Genomic DNA, 11,944 nt, shown 5'->3' with positions numbered 1-11,944 from the left:
AAGATTCACAAAGGTTGAATCATTTTTCCAAGATTGTAAACCTAAAATCAGTATTGCAATATTTGACCCTACACCAGGGATTCCAAGCTTAGAGGTACTTTCTCAAATATTATGCTGTAAGGTTTCATGCCATGTAAATCCTTTATAATTATGACTTTGTATTTATGTGTATGACCCTTATGTTCACATTAAAAGGAATCTGCTCTGGAACTCAGACTTACTCTGAGTACTCAGAAGCATACAAAATAATTATTTCTCAAAATGAGCTCTGTGGAACTCAAAAAAGAGGAAAAATGGAAATCCAAAATTGGAGAATGCTGTACACTAACGGCCTCTCTGGGAGACTCACAGTGAACATGGCATAGGAAAAACCCAGAAAAATACTACAAAAATAAATTTATTTATTTACAGGTTTTCCAAGCTGATTTAGATCTGGGTCTTCCTTTTTATTCCATTCATTAAAACTTTCTATATTGATACTGAATTAGAGCTTATTTCAGAAATCTCTCAGTTAAGAGTGGGATTAAAAAAAATAAGCCTAGTTAGAAATTCCCAGTGCCAAATTAGGCAGTAAATGCCTGGAATATGAATATGAATCTTATTCCCCTTTAACTTTGAAGGTCCCTGTAAAGAACGAGGAGGATCTTTCAGTTTCTTTTTTTCCATCTGCTTCCGTCCTTTGGCTATTCCAGAGCTGTTAACCACCATGCTGTGATGGTTTGAAATAAACCAGCCTCTCTATGAGAAACTTTGATAGATTCAACATCTCTTTATTTTCCTCCCTGTAGTGATCATTGTGGCACAAAATGATTTTTGAGGTTACGGGATAAGAAAAAAGTTCTATGAAAGCAGGTCTTATTGATCCTATTGCAGGAGATCTTATCGCCAAGGACGGAAGATGCAGTTACTGAACTGCTTTTTACCAGCCTATGGAAGAGTCGATGCATTAAGTTGAAAAGAATGGGCTTAGATCATAAATCTGTTCTTCAGGGAAATTACAGATTCAAGCTCTTTGAAGATATTTATTTCTTCGAAGTTCTTAATTTATGTTTATTTATTTCCCCTCGTTGATTTCAGGCACAAAGATAAGAAGAAAAACTTAAGTCTTTATTGTGGCCATGCCTGCTCAGTGATTAGTATGAAAATGCTTTCTAACCATATTTCACTGCTTTCACTGGCGTGTTTCTGTGTGTCTGGTACTAGTCTTAATCTTTTATGTTGTGAATATTATAAAATAAAATCCCAAAGAAAAAAGGCTGAAAGGAAGTTCACCAAAATATTAACAATGATGGTTTTCTTAGAAAAGGGGAATGGTGGGTAATTTTTATTAGTATTAATTTTTAAAATATCTCATATGTTTTTCACATTTTCTACAATTTTATATCACATAATGTTACTATGAAAATGAGAAAAATTACTGAAATTATGTAAAATTCGTGTCCTATTTCTCCCTAAACTCCAGATGTGATTTAGAACTTTTAGTTTTTCCTTTCATCACCATTTTTAAAAAGGGGGAGGGGGCAAGGTAAATGTATAATTTTTCCAGTAGTAATGCTTTGCTAAAATTAAATGATCACATAATGATGATTAAACATCCAGGTCTGCCTCCAATAAAGAAGTGCGGAATGGTCTAATTACTGTAGTTTGCCAGTAAAAAACTATTCATTTATCATTTTACTGAACATTTCAACCAGGATTTTACAAAAAGAGCATTTTCAATCTATAATTTCCCTTCCTTTTAAACTGGTGTTTCTGTTGAGCGGACATGAGGGATTTAGCTGACACTGGCTGAGGAAAGCCATCCGGCCTTCACCACAGAGTGCCTGGGGAGACTAAAACCTATTTATATTCCTCAGGTCTTCAGAATTATTGTCCCCAAAAATCTGAGACTGGGCATCTATCTGTCCACCCCTCACCCAGCACCCCAGCTTGTGTTTCTTGTGTAGATTTGTTTCTGATATAAATGTGCTTTCCTATTGGTTTTAACATGGGAAGACCAGAAGGACTTCACAGAAAAGATTTGGGTAGTCAACTGAGATTATTTTTTCCCTCCTGAGAGAAACTGGAAATTAGTTTATATGAAGAAGTAAGATTTTCTTTGAAGATACAGGAGGAAATATTGTGTGTATATTTAATATATTCCTGGGATCATTCCCTAAACTCCATACTCGTGCTAAATTTAGCCAGTCTAGTTTGACATGATTTAGGTGATGTTCCTTAACTTCTATGTGTCTGACTGTTAATAAGGCTAATAAATCTTGATGACCAAATAAGTTTTCCAATAAAGTCAATATTAAATTCTCCTGAAGTTAATTTTATGGTTTATGGACTCTCTAGTTCCCTAGTTTCTCTCTCTCTCTTTCTATTTTTTTTTTACCACCTTAATTAATGTTATTGCATGAGCAGCCATAAGAACATGAGACAATTGTGAAATCCATATCACTTACCAAACCAACCCAAAGGGCAAGAGGGCTGTGTATGTTAGCAAAAAATAAAGGAAGACACAAAGAAGAAAGCATATTACTAATGAGTTGGCAGTGACTAAATCTAGTTGTCATGTTTCAATCTACTTTTCCAACCTTTCTCCACAATTTCTCTCTCATGAGTCCCTTACCTCATCCTGGACTCTGGCCATGTGCTTCCTGAGGCATGGTTTGATATAGGTGGTTTTGATACCATCTTTTCCTCCTGTTCCTCCTTCTAGTTGAACAATCATTGCTCTAGCCATGCCACATTTTTTGAATACTCTGAACATTGGCCTCCTTAGGAATTGTGTCTGACCTAGATGTTTCCTCATTTATAATGTTCTTCTTGCCACTTCTCTCCTCCCCTTCCTACTGGGCATCATCCATCTTTTAAGAATTAGCTCAAGCACCATCACCTTTTAAAGATTTCACCACTTTCCTCTAGGCTCCTGCTGTAGCTGGAAGTGTCTTCTTTTCAGCACATGGGATACACATGGGATATGTTATAATTATTTACATGTCTATCTCCTCCTTTAGGATGTGATTGCCTCAGAATCAGATGGTGGCTTATTCATCTTTATGTCCCATCACTGAGCAGAGGCTGGGAAGACCTGGGTTCATGATGAATATTAGCTGAATGATTTCTTGCTGAATGAATTGTGGATCTGAATGCTGTATATAAAAATTATAGCAGGTGTGGTTGAAGGGAAAATCATTTTAAAAGAATTATGGACACGAGCTGCATATTGTCAAGAGAGGACTGGCCCATATGGCACATCTTGAGCAATAGGGGAAAGTTACTGTGTAGAAGTTGAGAATAGTGAGAGGTGGAGTAGGTTTTCTCATAGCAAATATCAATTAAGTATTTTTTCTCAGTTGTCATCTATCCCTTTCTTATGCATTCATCTACTAGATAAATGTATTTATTATAAAATGAGGTCACTGCTTCTAGCCATAAGGTTTTATGTTTGCTTACTGCTATCTCACATAGAATGAGGAAAATCCAAGAAATGGAGTATTTTCCTGATCTTTTCCAATCTATATTTATATACCAAACTCTTATAAGCAACCAAAATGACTTGATGGGAGACCCTCCTTGGTGGTCTTTGTGTACCTGGAATGCGTAAGGATTTTATGGGGGAGAAAAATGGCTTTGATGCTATTGAGTTAGAGCAAAAGATGGTTCATTAAGACAAAAACACTGCCTAAATTAGGGGAATAATGCACATTTAGTATGTCAGTGGACAAATGTGTGTAGAAGGCAGGAGGTGAGGTGAGGTATGTTTATAGTCACCTATTTCCTGGTTGCCGCTCAGGCATTCTGGACTTAAACTCTCCAAAAACCTGAGTCATCACATCAAGTCTCTTTAAACTTTTTTCCCCCTTTTTTCCCATGTACAGAATTGAGTGCTCTGCTGGGTGCTGCACTCTACAATCCTAATTTCCTTCCTAATTGCACAAGTGGCTGAGCTCTTACAATACCATATTTCTGTTCATTTGCATTTACACAATGTACTTCACCATGTGCTTCAAATGCACCATTTGAATATCGAGTCCTATCTCCATCTTTAGGTTCTGATAATGGCTGGGCCTATGAATAGGACAAGTCTGAGGAGTGCTGCTATAATCTCAATATGAGACTGTCTTCTTACAACCCGGCCAACATTCAGCTGGCTTCTGAGGTGATGCTGAGCAGTAATTCAAATGGAAGAACACAGCAATAAGTAGAGGGAAAGAACACCTAAGGTGATCATTTAGAAATCATTTTCAGGTCAGAATAATAGAACATGGGATTTGTTTTATTTTATTTCAAACACCATATAATCAAAAGGGTCTCAGACTCCCAGGGAGTTCACTACATGAGGTTGCTTTATAAGACTGTTGAACAAAGCCTGAAAGAATTCTTGCCTTGCATTCCCTTCCTTAACCACATACTTGTTTTCAAATAAAATGAAGGGGTCTCTCCGGTCAAATAATATAATTTCACCAAATGCTACAACTTCAGTTTCTATGGAAGACCTATTGATCAAATATCGGGTGCATTTGAGGTAGCAGAGCATATCACAATGGGATTTACCATTTGACTATATTATGAATTTTGAACATTTTCTCCTTTTAGATTAAATAAGAAAAAGCTTCTGGGTTGTCCTGAATGGCAGAAGCACTGGAACCAGAGTTGGAAGAGTCCTGACAGAGACATTCTGTACTGGCTTGGGTTAAATATAGTGGTATGGCAGGTTTTTTCAACTTCCACACTTTTCACATTTTGGCCGGACACTTTGTTGTGGGCAGTTATGCAGTGAATTGTACGATGTTTAGCAGCATCCTTGGTCTCTACCCACTAGATGCCAGTAGTATCCTTCCCTAGTTATGACAACAAAGAAAGTTTCCAGATACCGCCAATTGTGCCCTGGGGGGAAAGTTGACTTGGTTGAGAATCGCCATCTAGAATAACAATCTTCATGGCTGTGACCAGTCTCTTTGGGCAATATCATCATTCAAGAAGTATAAAACTAATATGAATCTATTTATCTAGTAGATAAAATGTTGAGGATAAAATTTTATCTAGTAGATAAAATGTTATATTGTGGAGAGTAAACATTTATTAAATATTCCTGGCCAAAGTAGCCTGGGCTTTCAGAGTTAATGTAGTGATTTTCCTCACCAAGTTGTGCCCAGTAATGATCTTAGACTCCTTCAACAATCTCAATGTGGGCCAGATAGAAGCATAGACTACTTAACCCATAGGTTTACCAACAAAGAACTATTGGTTCCATATATAAAATCCTTCTAATTTGAATAAATTATTTCTACTACTGACAATTATCATATGATCTCCCTGATATGAAGAATTTGAGAGGCATCGTGGGGGGTTTGGTGGGTAGGGAAGGAAAAAATGAAACAAGATGGGATCAGAAGGGAGACAACCCATAAGAGACTCTTAATCTCACAAAACAAACTGAGGGTTGCTGGGGGGAAGAGGGTAGGGAGAGGGTGGTTGGGTTATGGACACTGGGGAGGGTATGTGCTATGGTGAGTGCTGTGAAGTGTGTAAACCTGGCAATTCACAGACCTGAACTCCTGGGGGCTAATAATACATTATATGTTAATAAAAAATAAAAAATTAAAAAAATTATTACCACTACTTTGGACTGTTTAGCTTATCAATGTGGTATCAACAGTGGTGTTGCTCTGTAATATTTCAAATTAGAATCCAAATCTTATACTTTTTTTTTTTGATGATTCACAAGCTGGATCTATAAATTTGTACACACCTGAAGTTATAAACCCAGGATTTAATTTTTGGAACCTGCCAGCAAATCTTAACAATCTGCTATTGATTTATAAGTCTTTCTTTTTTCTCATGGTAGTTATAAGCAAACTGTTTTTAATGTTTTGTAGGTTCAAAAATTAATTTCCATATCCATAAGTGGGTTTATAAATCCTAATATAGATTTGCAAGTCCTGAAGCAGATTTTCAAATCATGCCAATAAATCCTAAATAAAAAGACTTGATTTACAAACCTGGATTTTGCACCTGTTTCCAGGAAGTGACTATAAATCAGGAGTTGAGAGCACTCCTGGCAGAATGAGCCTGCATTTTCTCTGGGAAGTCCTGTTCTTTGCATTGAATCGCACAGACCTGATTTACAAGCAGTAGCCCGGAGCTGGCAGATGCTCCTCTGATTCTGACATGCAAGGCTGTTGAGGGAAAAGGGCCACATCCCACAGGCTGGCTAAAATGGCCACTAATCAGAATGAAGACAGCAAACCATTCATCTTTGTCAGAAGTGGGAAGTGGCATCAGATAGTGGAGATTCCCAGTTCTACCTGAGTGAAAAAGCAGAGATACACACAAGGCATTCAGCATGAGTCTAGTCAACATTAGCAATGACATGCTATGCTTCACAGCCCAGAACCACAGGTAAGGTGAAAAGTGTGTGTTCTTCCTCTGATGGGGCCAAGGATGGGCATCTGTGCTTTGTCCCATTGTTATCATCATGCTTCTGAAGATGTCTGGCCTACGAAGGCGATACGCCAAAGTGGAGACACTGGTTATTCTGGGGAATAGGATGAGAGTGGATGGAAGAAGGGGGAAATTTCATTTCTTGTTTATTCACTTATGGACTAGTTGAATTTCACAGCGAGAATATATTCACTTCATAATTGAAAAAAGTAAAGATTTTATCAGGAATACAAGGGAAATAAGAGGTTTTGTTTTTATATGCACTTTTGTAACTACCTAAAGTAAACTGCCATTATACAGGGCTCCATCATTAGCTAGCATTCTCCTCCACTCTTCGTAGGTGGCTCCTCACGTTCATAAAGGGGACTGGAAAATGAAGATCCCAGAAATAAATGGCTTATTTTTTTCCAAAAGAATACTGAAGTGGCAGAGACAAAGTTGGACCAACATTGGATTTCTGGTTTGAAGACCAGTGCCTCTTTCCATGACACCATGTGTCGTGGCACACACAGCCTTCTCACTGTAGAGGTGGAAGAGGATTCTGTCTCTGGTCTGGCGATCCTAGCTGCTGTTTACCACTATGCTATGCCACAATCTGTGATCCCACTGAAGCATTGTCAGTGACAGTCTTGGAAAACTGTGACCTACTACTCTCTTCTTTCTCTCTCATATCATTCTAGTGAGCCAAGATGTGTCCTTCAGCAATTCCACCTATTTCTCTCAAAAGACAGCTGAAACACCAGTTCATTTTACCTTTTGTTCTGCTTTTGTGAAGTTTTCCTGACCATTATATCTCAGAGTGCTCTTTCAGATCATAGCAAAACTGCTTGTTCATATGACAGATTACTATGTATTTACTCACCTTATATCTTTCATTTTGGTAAGAAAAGTCTCTGGATTTCAAATCAGGAACTCTGTGTTGTGGCTACATTACTTACTGGAAATGAAGCTTGATGAGTCTCAGTTTGTCCAGATAAGAATATATTTTAAGTTTCCAATCTATTGAACACAGCCATTATAATCCCCAAATGAGATAAGATGAAAGAAAATGTTTTGCAAACCTTAAAGGCTATATAAGTTATATAAGCTATGTAAGCTACTAATGTAGGTCCACAGTTGAGGATCTAAAAATTTCCTTTTACCTATTTTTTAAGATTTAATTTATTTGTTTATTTGATATAGAGAGAGACAGTGAGAGAGGGAACACAAGCAGGGGGAGTGGGAGAGGGAGAAGGAGACTTCCTGCTGAGTAAGCAGGGAGCCTGATGCAGAGCTTGATCCCTGTACCCTGGGATCATGACCTGAGCTGAAGACAGATGCTTAATGACTGAGCCATCCAGGCACCCTGAGGATCTAAAAATTTTAAAAGTGGACAGGAGCAATAATGCTTAAAAGCAACTTTGATGGTGATTTGGACACAGTAAATTGCAACTCAATTTTATAGCATATGAATGAGAAATTATGTAAATTTGAAGAGTGTAATATAAAATATTAATAACATCTTATTTTATATGTAAATTTTGAGATGAAGGAAGTCCTTCAAATTAAAAAAAATTGCCAAAATTATACAGTTTCAAAGCTGAGTAAATTATAAACTGTTTATGATACTGTTACTTGGCAGTGGCAATTTAGCTGGTAAAGACAAATGGCATTCACCCTTTGTCAGAATAATGTGAACCATGCCTTTATTCCATATGTTGAAATGTGCTACAGCATAACAGTATTCATTGTTTTTGCACAACACCCAGTGCTCCATGCAATACGTGCCCTCCCTATTACCCACTACCTGGTTCCCCCAACCTCCCACCCCCGCCACTTCAAAACCCTCAGGTTGTTTTTCAGAGTCCATAGTCTCTTATGGTTCACCTCCCCTTCCAATTTCCCTCAACTTCCTTTTCCTCTCCATCTCCCAATGTCCTCCATGTCATTTGTGATGCTCCACAAATAAGTGAAACCATATGATAATTGACTCTCTCTGCTTGACTTATTTCACTCAGTATAATCACTTTCCAGTCCTGTCCATGTTGCTACAAAAGTTGGGTATTCATCCTTTCTTTTTTTTTTTTTAATAAACATATAATGTATTTTTATCCCCAGGGGTACAGGTCTGTGAATCATCAGGTTTACACACTTCACAGCACTCACGATAGCACATACCCTCCCCAATGTCCATAACCGCCTCCCCCTCTCCCAACCCCACCTCCTCCCAGCAACCCCCAGTTTGTTTTGTGAGATTAAGAGTATTTATGGTTTGTCTCCCTCCCAATCCCATCTTGTTTCATTTATTCTTCTCCTATCCCCCTAACCCCCCATGTTGCATCTCCACGTCCTCATATCAGGGACATCATATGACAGTTGTCTTTCTCCGATTGACCTATTTCACTAAGCATGATACCCTCTAGTTCCATCCACGTCATCGCAAATGACAAGATTTCATTTCTTTTGATGGCTGCATAGTATTCCATTGTGTATATATACCACTTCTTCTTCATCCATTCATCTGTTGATGGACATCTAGGTTCTTTCCATAGTTTGGCTATTGTAGACATTGCTGCTATAAACATTCGGGTGCATGTGCCCCTTCGGATCACTACGTTTGTATCTTTAGGGTAAATACCCAGTAGTGCAATTGCTGGGTCATAGGGTAGTTCTATTTTCAACATTTTGAGGAACCTCCATGCTGTTTTCCAGAGTGGTTGCACCAGCTTGCATTCCCACCAACAGTGTAGGAGGGTTCCCCTTTCTCCGCATCCTCGCCAGCATCTGTCATTTCCTGACTTTTAATTTTAGCCATTCTGACTGGTGTGAGGTGATATCTCATTGTGGTTTTGATTTGTATTTCCCTGATGCCGAGTGATGTGGAGCACTTTTTCATGTGTCTGTTGGCCATCTGGATGTCTTCTTTGCAGAAATGTCTGCTCATGTCCTCTGCCCAATTCTTGATTGGATTGTTTGTTCTTTGGGTGTTGAGTTTGCGAAGTTCCTTATAGATTTTGGACACTAGCCCTTTATCTGCTATGTGTTTGCAAATATCTTCTCCCATTCTGTCAGTTGTCTTTTGGTTTTGTTAACTGTTCCCTTTGCTGTGCAAAAGCTTTTGATCTTGATGAAATCCCAATAGTTCATTTTTGCCCTTGCTTCCCTTGCCTTTGCTGATGATCCTAGGAAGATGTTGCTGCGGCTGAGGTCGAAGAGGTTGCTGCCTGCATTCTCCTCAAGGATTTTGATGGATTCCTTTCTCACATTGAGGTCCTTCATCCATTTTGAGTCTATTTTCGTGTGTGGTGTAAGGAAGTGGTCCAATTTCATTTTTCTGCATGTGGCTGTCCAATTTTCCCAGCACCATTTATTGAAGAGACTGTCTTTTTTCCATTGGACATTCTTTCCTGTTTTGTTGAAGATTAGTTGACCACAGAGTTGAGGGTCTATTTCTGGGCTCTCTATTCTGTTCCATTGATCTGTGAGTCTGGTTTTGTGCCAGTACCATGCTGTCTTGATGATGACAGCTTTGTAATAGAGCTTGAAGTCCGGAATTGTGATGCCACCAACTTTGGCTTTCTTTTTCAATATTCCTTTGGCTATTCGAGGTCTTTTCTGGTTCCATATCAATTTTAGGATCATTTGTTCCATTTCTTTGAAAAAAATGGATGGTATTTTGATAGGTATTGCATTAAAAGTGTAGATTGCTTTAGGTAGCAGAGATATTTTCATAATATTTATTCTTCCCATCCAGGAGCATGGAACATTTTTCCATTACTTTGTGTCTTCCTCAATTTCTTTCATGAGTACTTTATAGTTTTCTGAGTATAGATTCTTAGCCTCTTTGGTTAGGTTTATTCCTAGGTATTTTATGGTTTTGGGTGCAATTGTAAATGGGATTGACTCCTTAATTTCTCTTTCTTCTGTCTTATTGTTGGTGTAGAGAAATGCAACTGATTTCTGTGCATTGATTTTATATCCTGACACTTTACTGAATTCTTGTACAAGTTCTAGCAGTTTTGGAGTGGAGTCTTTTGGGTTTTCTACATATAGCATCATATCATCTGTGAAGAGTGATAGTTTGACTTCTTCTTTGCCAATTTGGATGCATTTAATTTCTTTTTGTTGTCTGATTGCTGAGGCTAGGACTTCTAGTACTATGTTGAATAGCAGTGGTGATAATGGACATCCCTGCCGTGTTCCTGACCTTAACGGAAAAGCTTTCAGTTTTTCTCCATTGAGAATGATATTTGCGGTGGGTTTTTCATAGATGGCTTTGATAATATTGAGGTATGTGCCCTCTATCCCTACACTTTGAAGAGTTTTGATCAGGAAGGGATGCTGTACTTTGTCAAATGCTTTTTCAGCATCTATTGAGAGTATCATATGTTTCCTGTTCTTTCTTTTATTAATGTGTTCTATCACCTTGATTGATTTGCAGATGTTGAACCAACTCTCCAGCCCTGGAATAAATCCCACTTGATCGTGGTGAATAATCCTTTTAATGTCCTGTTGAATCCTATTGGCTAGTATTTTGGTGAGAATTTTTGCATCTGTGTTCATCAAGGATATTGGTCTGTAGTTCTCTTTTTTGGTGGGATCCTTGTCTGGATTTGGGATCAAGGTGATGGTATCCTCATAAAATGAGTTTAGAAGTTTTCCTTCCATTTCTATTTTTTGGAACAGTTTGAGGAGAATAGGAATTAGTTCTTTTTTAAATGTTTGGTAGAATTCCCCTGGAAGCCATCTGGCCCTGGGCTTTTGTTTATTTGGAGATTTTTGATGACTGTTTCAATCTCCTTACTGGTTATGGGCCTGTTCAGGTTTTCTAGTTCTTCCTGGTTCAGTTGTGGTAGTTTATATGTCTCTAGGAATGCATCCATTTCTTCCAGATTGTCCAATTTGTTGGCATAGAGTTGCTCATAGTATGTTCTTATAATTGTCTGTATTTCTTTGGTGTTAGTTGTGATCTCTCCTCTTTCATTCATGATTTTATTTATTTGGGTCCTTTCTCTTTTCTTTTTGATGAGTCTGGCCAGGGGTTTATCAATCTTATTGATTCTTTCAAAGAACCAGCTCCTAGTTTCATTGATTTTTTTCTATTATTATTATTATTATTATTTTTTTTTTTTTTGGTTTCTATTTCATTGATTTCTGCTCTGATCTTTATGATTTCTCTTCTCCTGCTGGGTTTAGGGTTTCTTTCTTGTTCTTTCTCCAGCTCCTTTATGTGTAGGGTTAGGTTGTGTACTTGAGACCTTTCTTGTTTCTTGAGAAAGGCTTGTACCGCTACATATTTTCCCCTCAGGACTTCCTTTGCTGTGTCCCACAGATTTTGAACCGTTGTGTTTTCATTATCATTTGTTTCCATGAATTTTTTCAATTCTTCTTTAATTTCCTGGTTGACCCATTCATTCTTTAGAAGGATGCTGTTTAGTCTCCATGTATTTGGGTTCTTTCCAGCTTTCCTCTTGTGATTGAGTTCTAGCTTCAGAGCATTGTGGTCTGAAAATATGCAGGGAATGATCCGAAT

General features: G+C 37.9%; 1 pseudogene; it reads left to right on the top strand.

Moving 5' to 3' along the window:
- The first annotated feature begins 6,334 nt into the window (after positions 1–6,334).
- LOC123942117 overlaps positions 6,335–11,944 on the top strand; it is a 163,938-nt pseudogene continuing 158,328 nt past the window's right edge.

The sequence above is a fragment of the Meles meles genome, chromosome 5, assembly GCF_922984935.1.
Source record: "Meles meles chromosome 5, mMelMel3.1 paternal haplotype, whole genome shotgun sequence".
Taxonomy (NCBI): Eukaryota; Metazoa; Chordata; class Mammalia; order Carnivora; family Mustelidae; genus Meles; species Meles meles.
The sequence above is the reverse complement of the archived record's forward strand: the minus strand, read 5'-3'. Positions and strand labels throughout refer to the sequence as shown.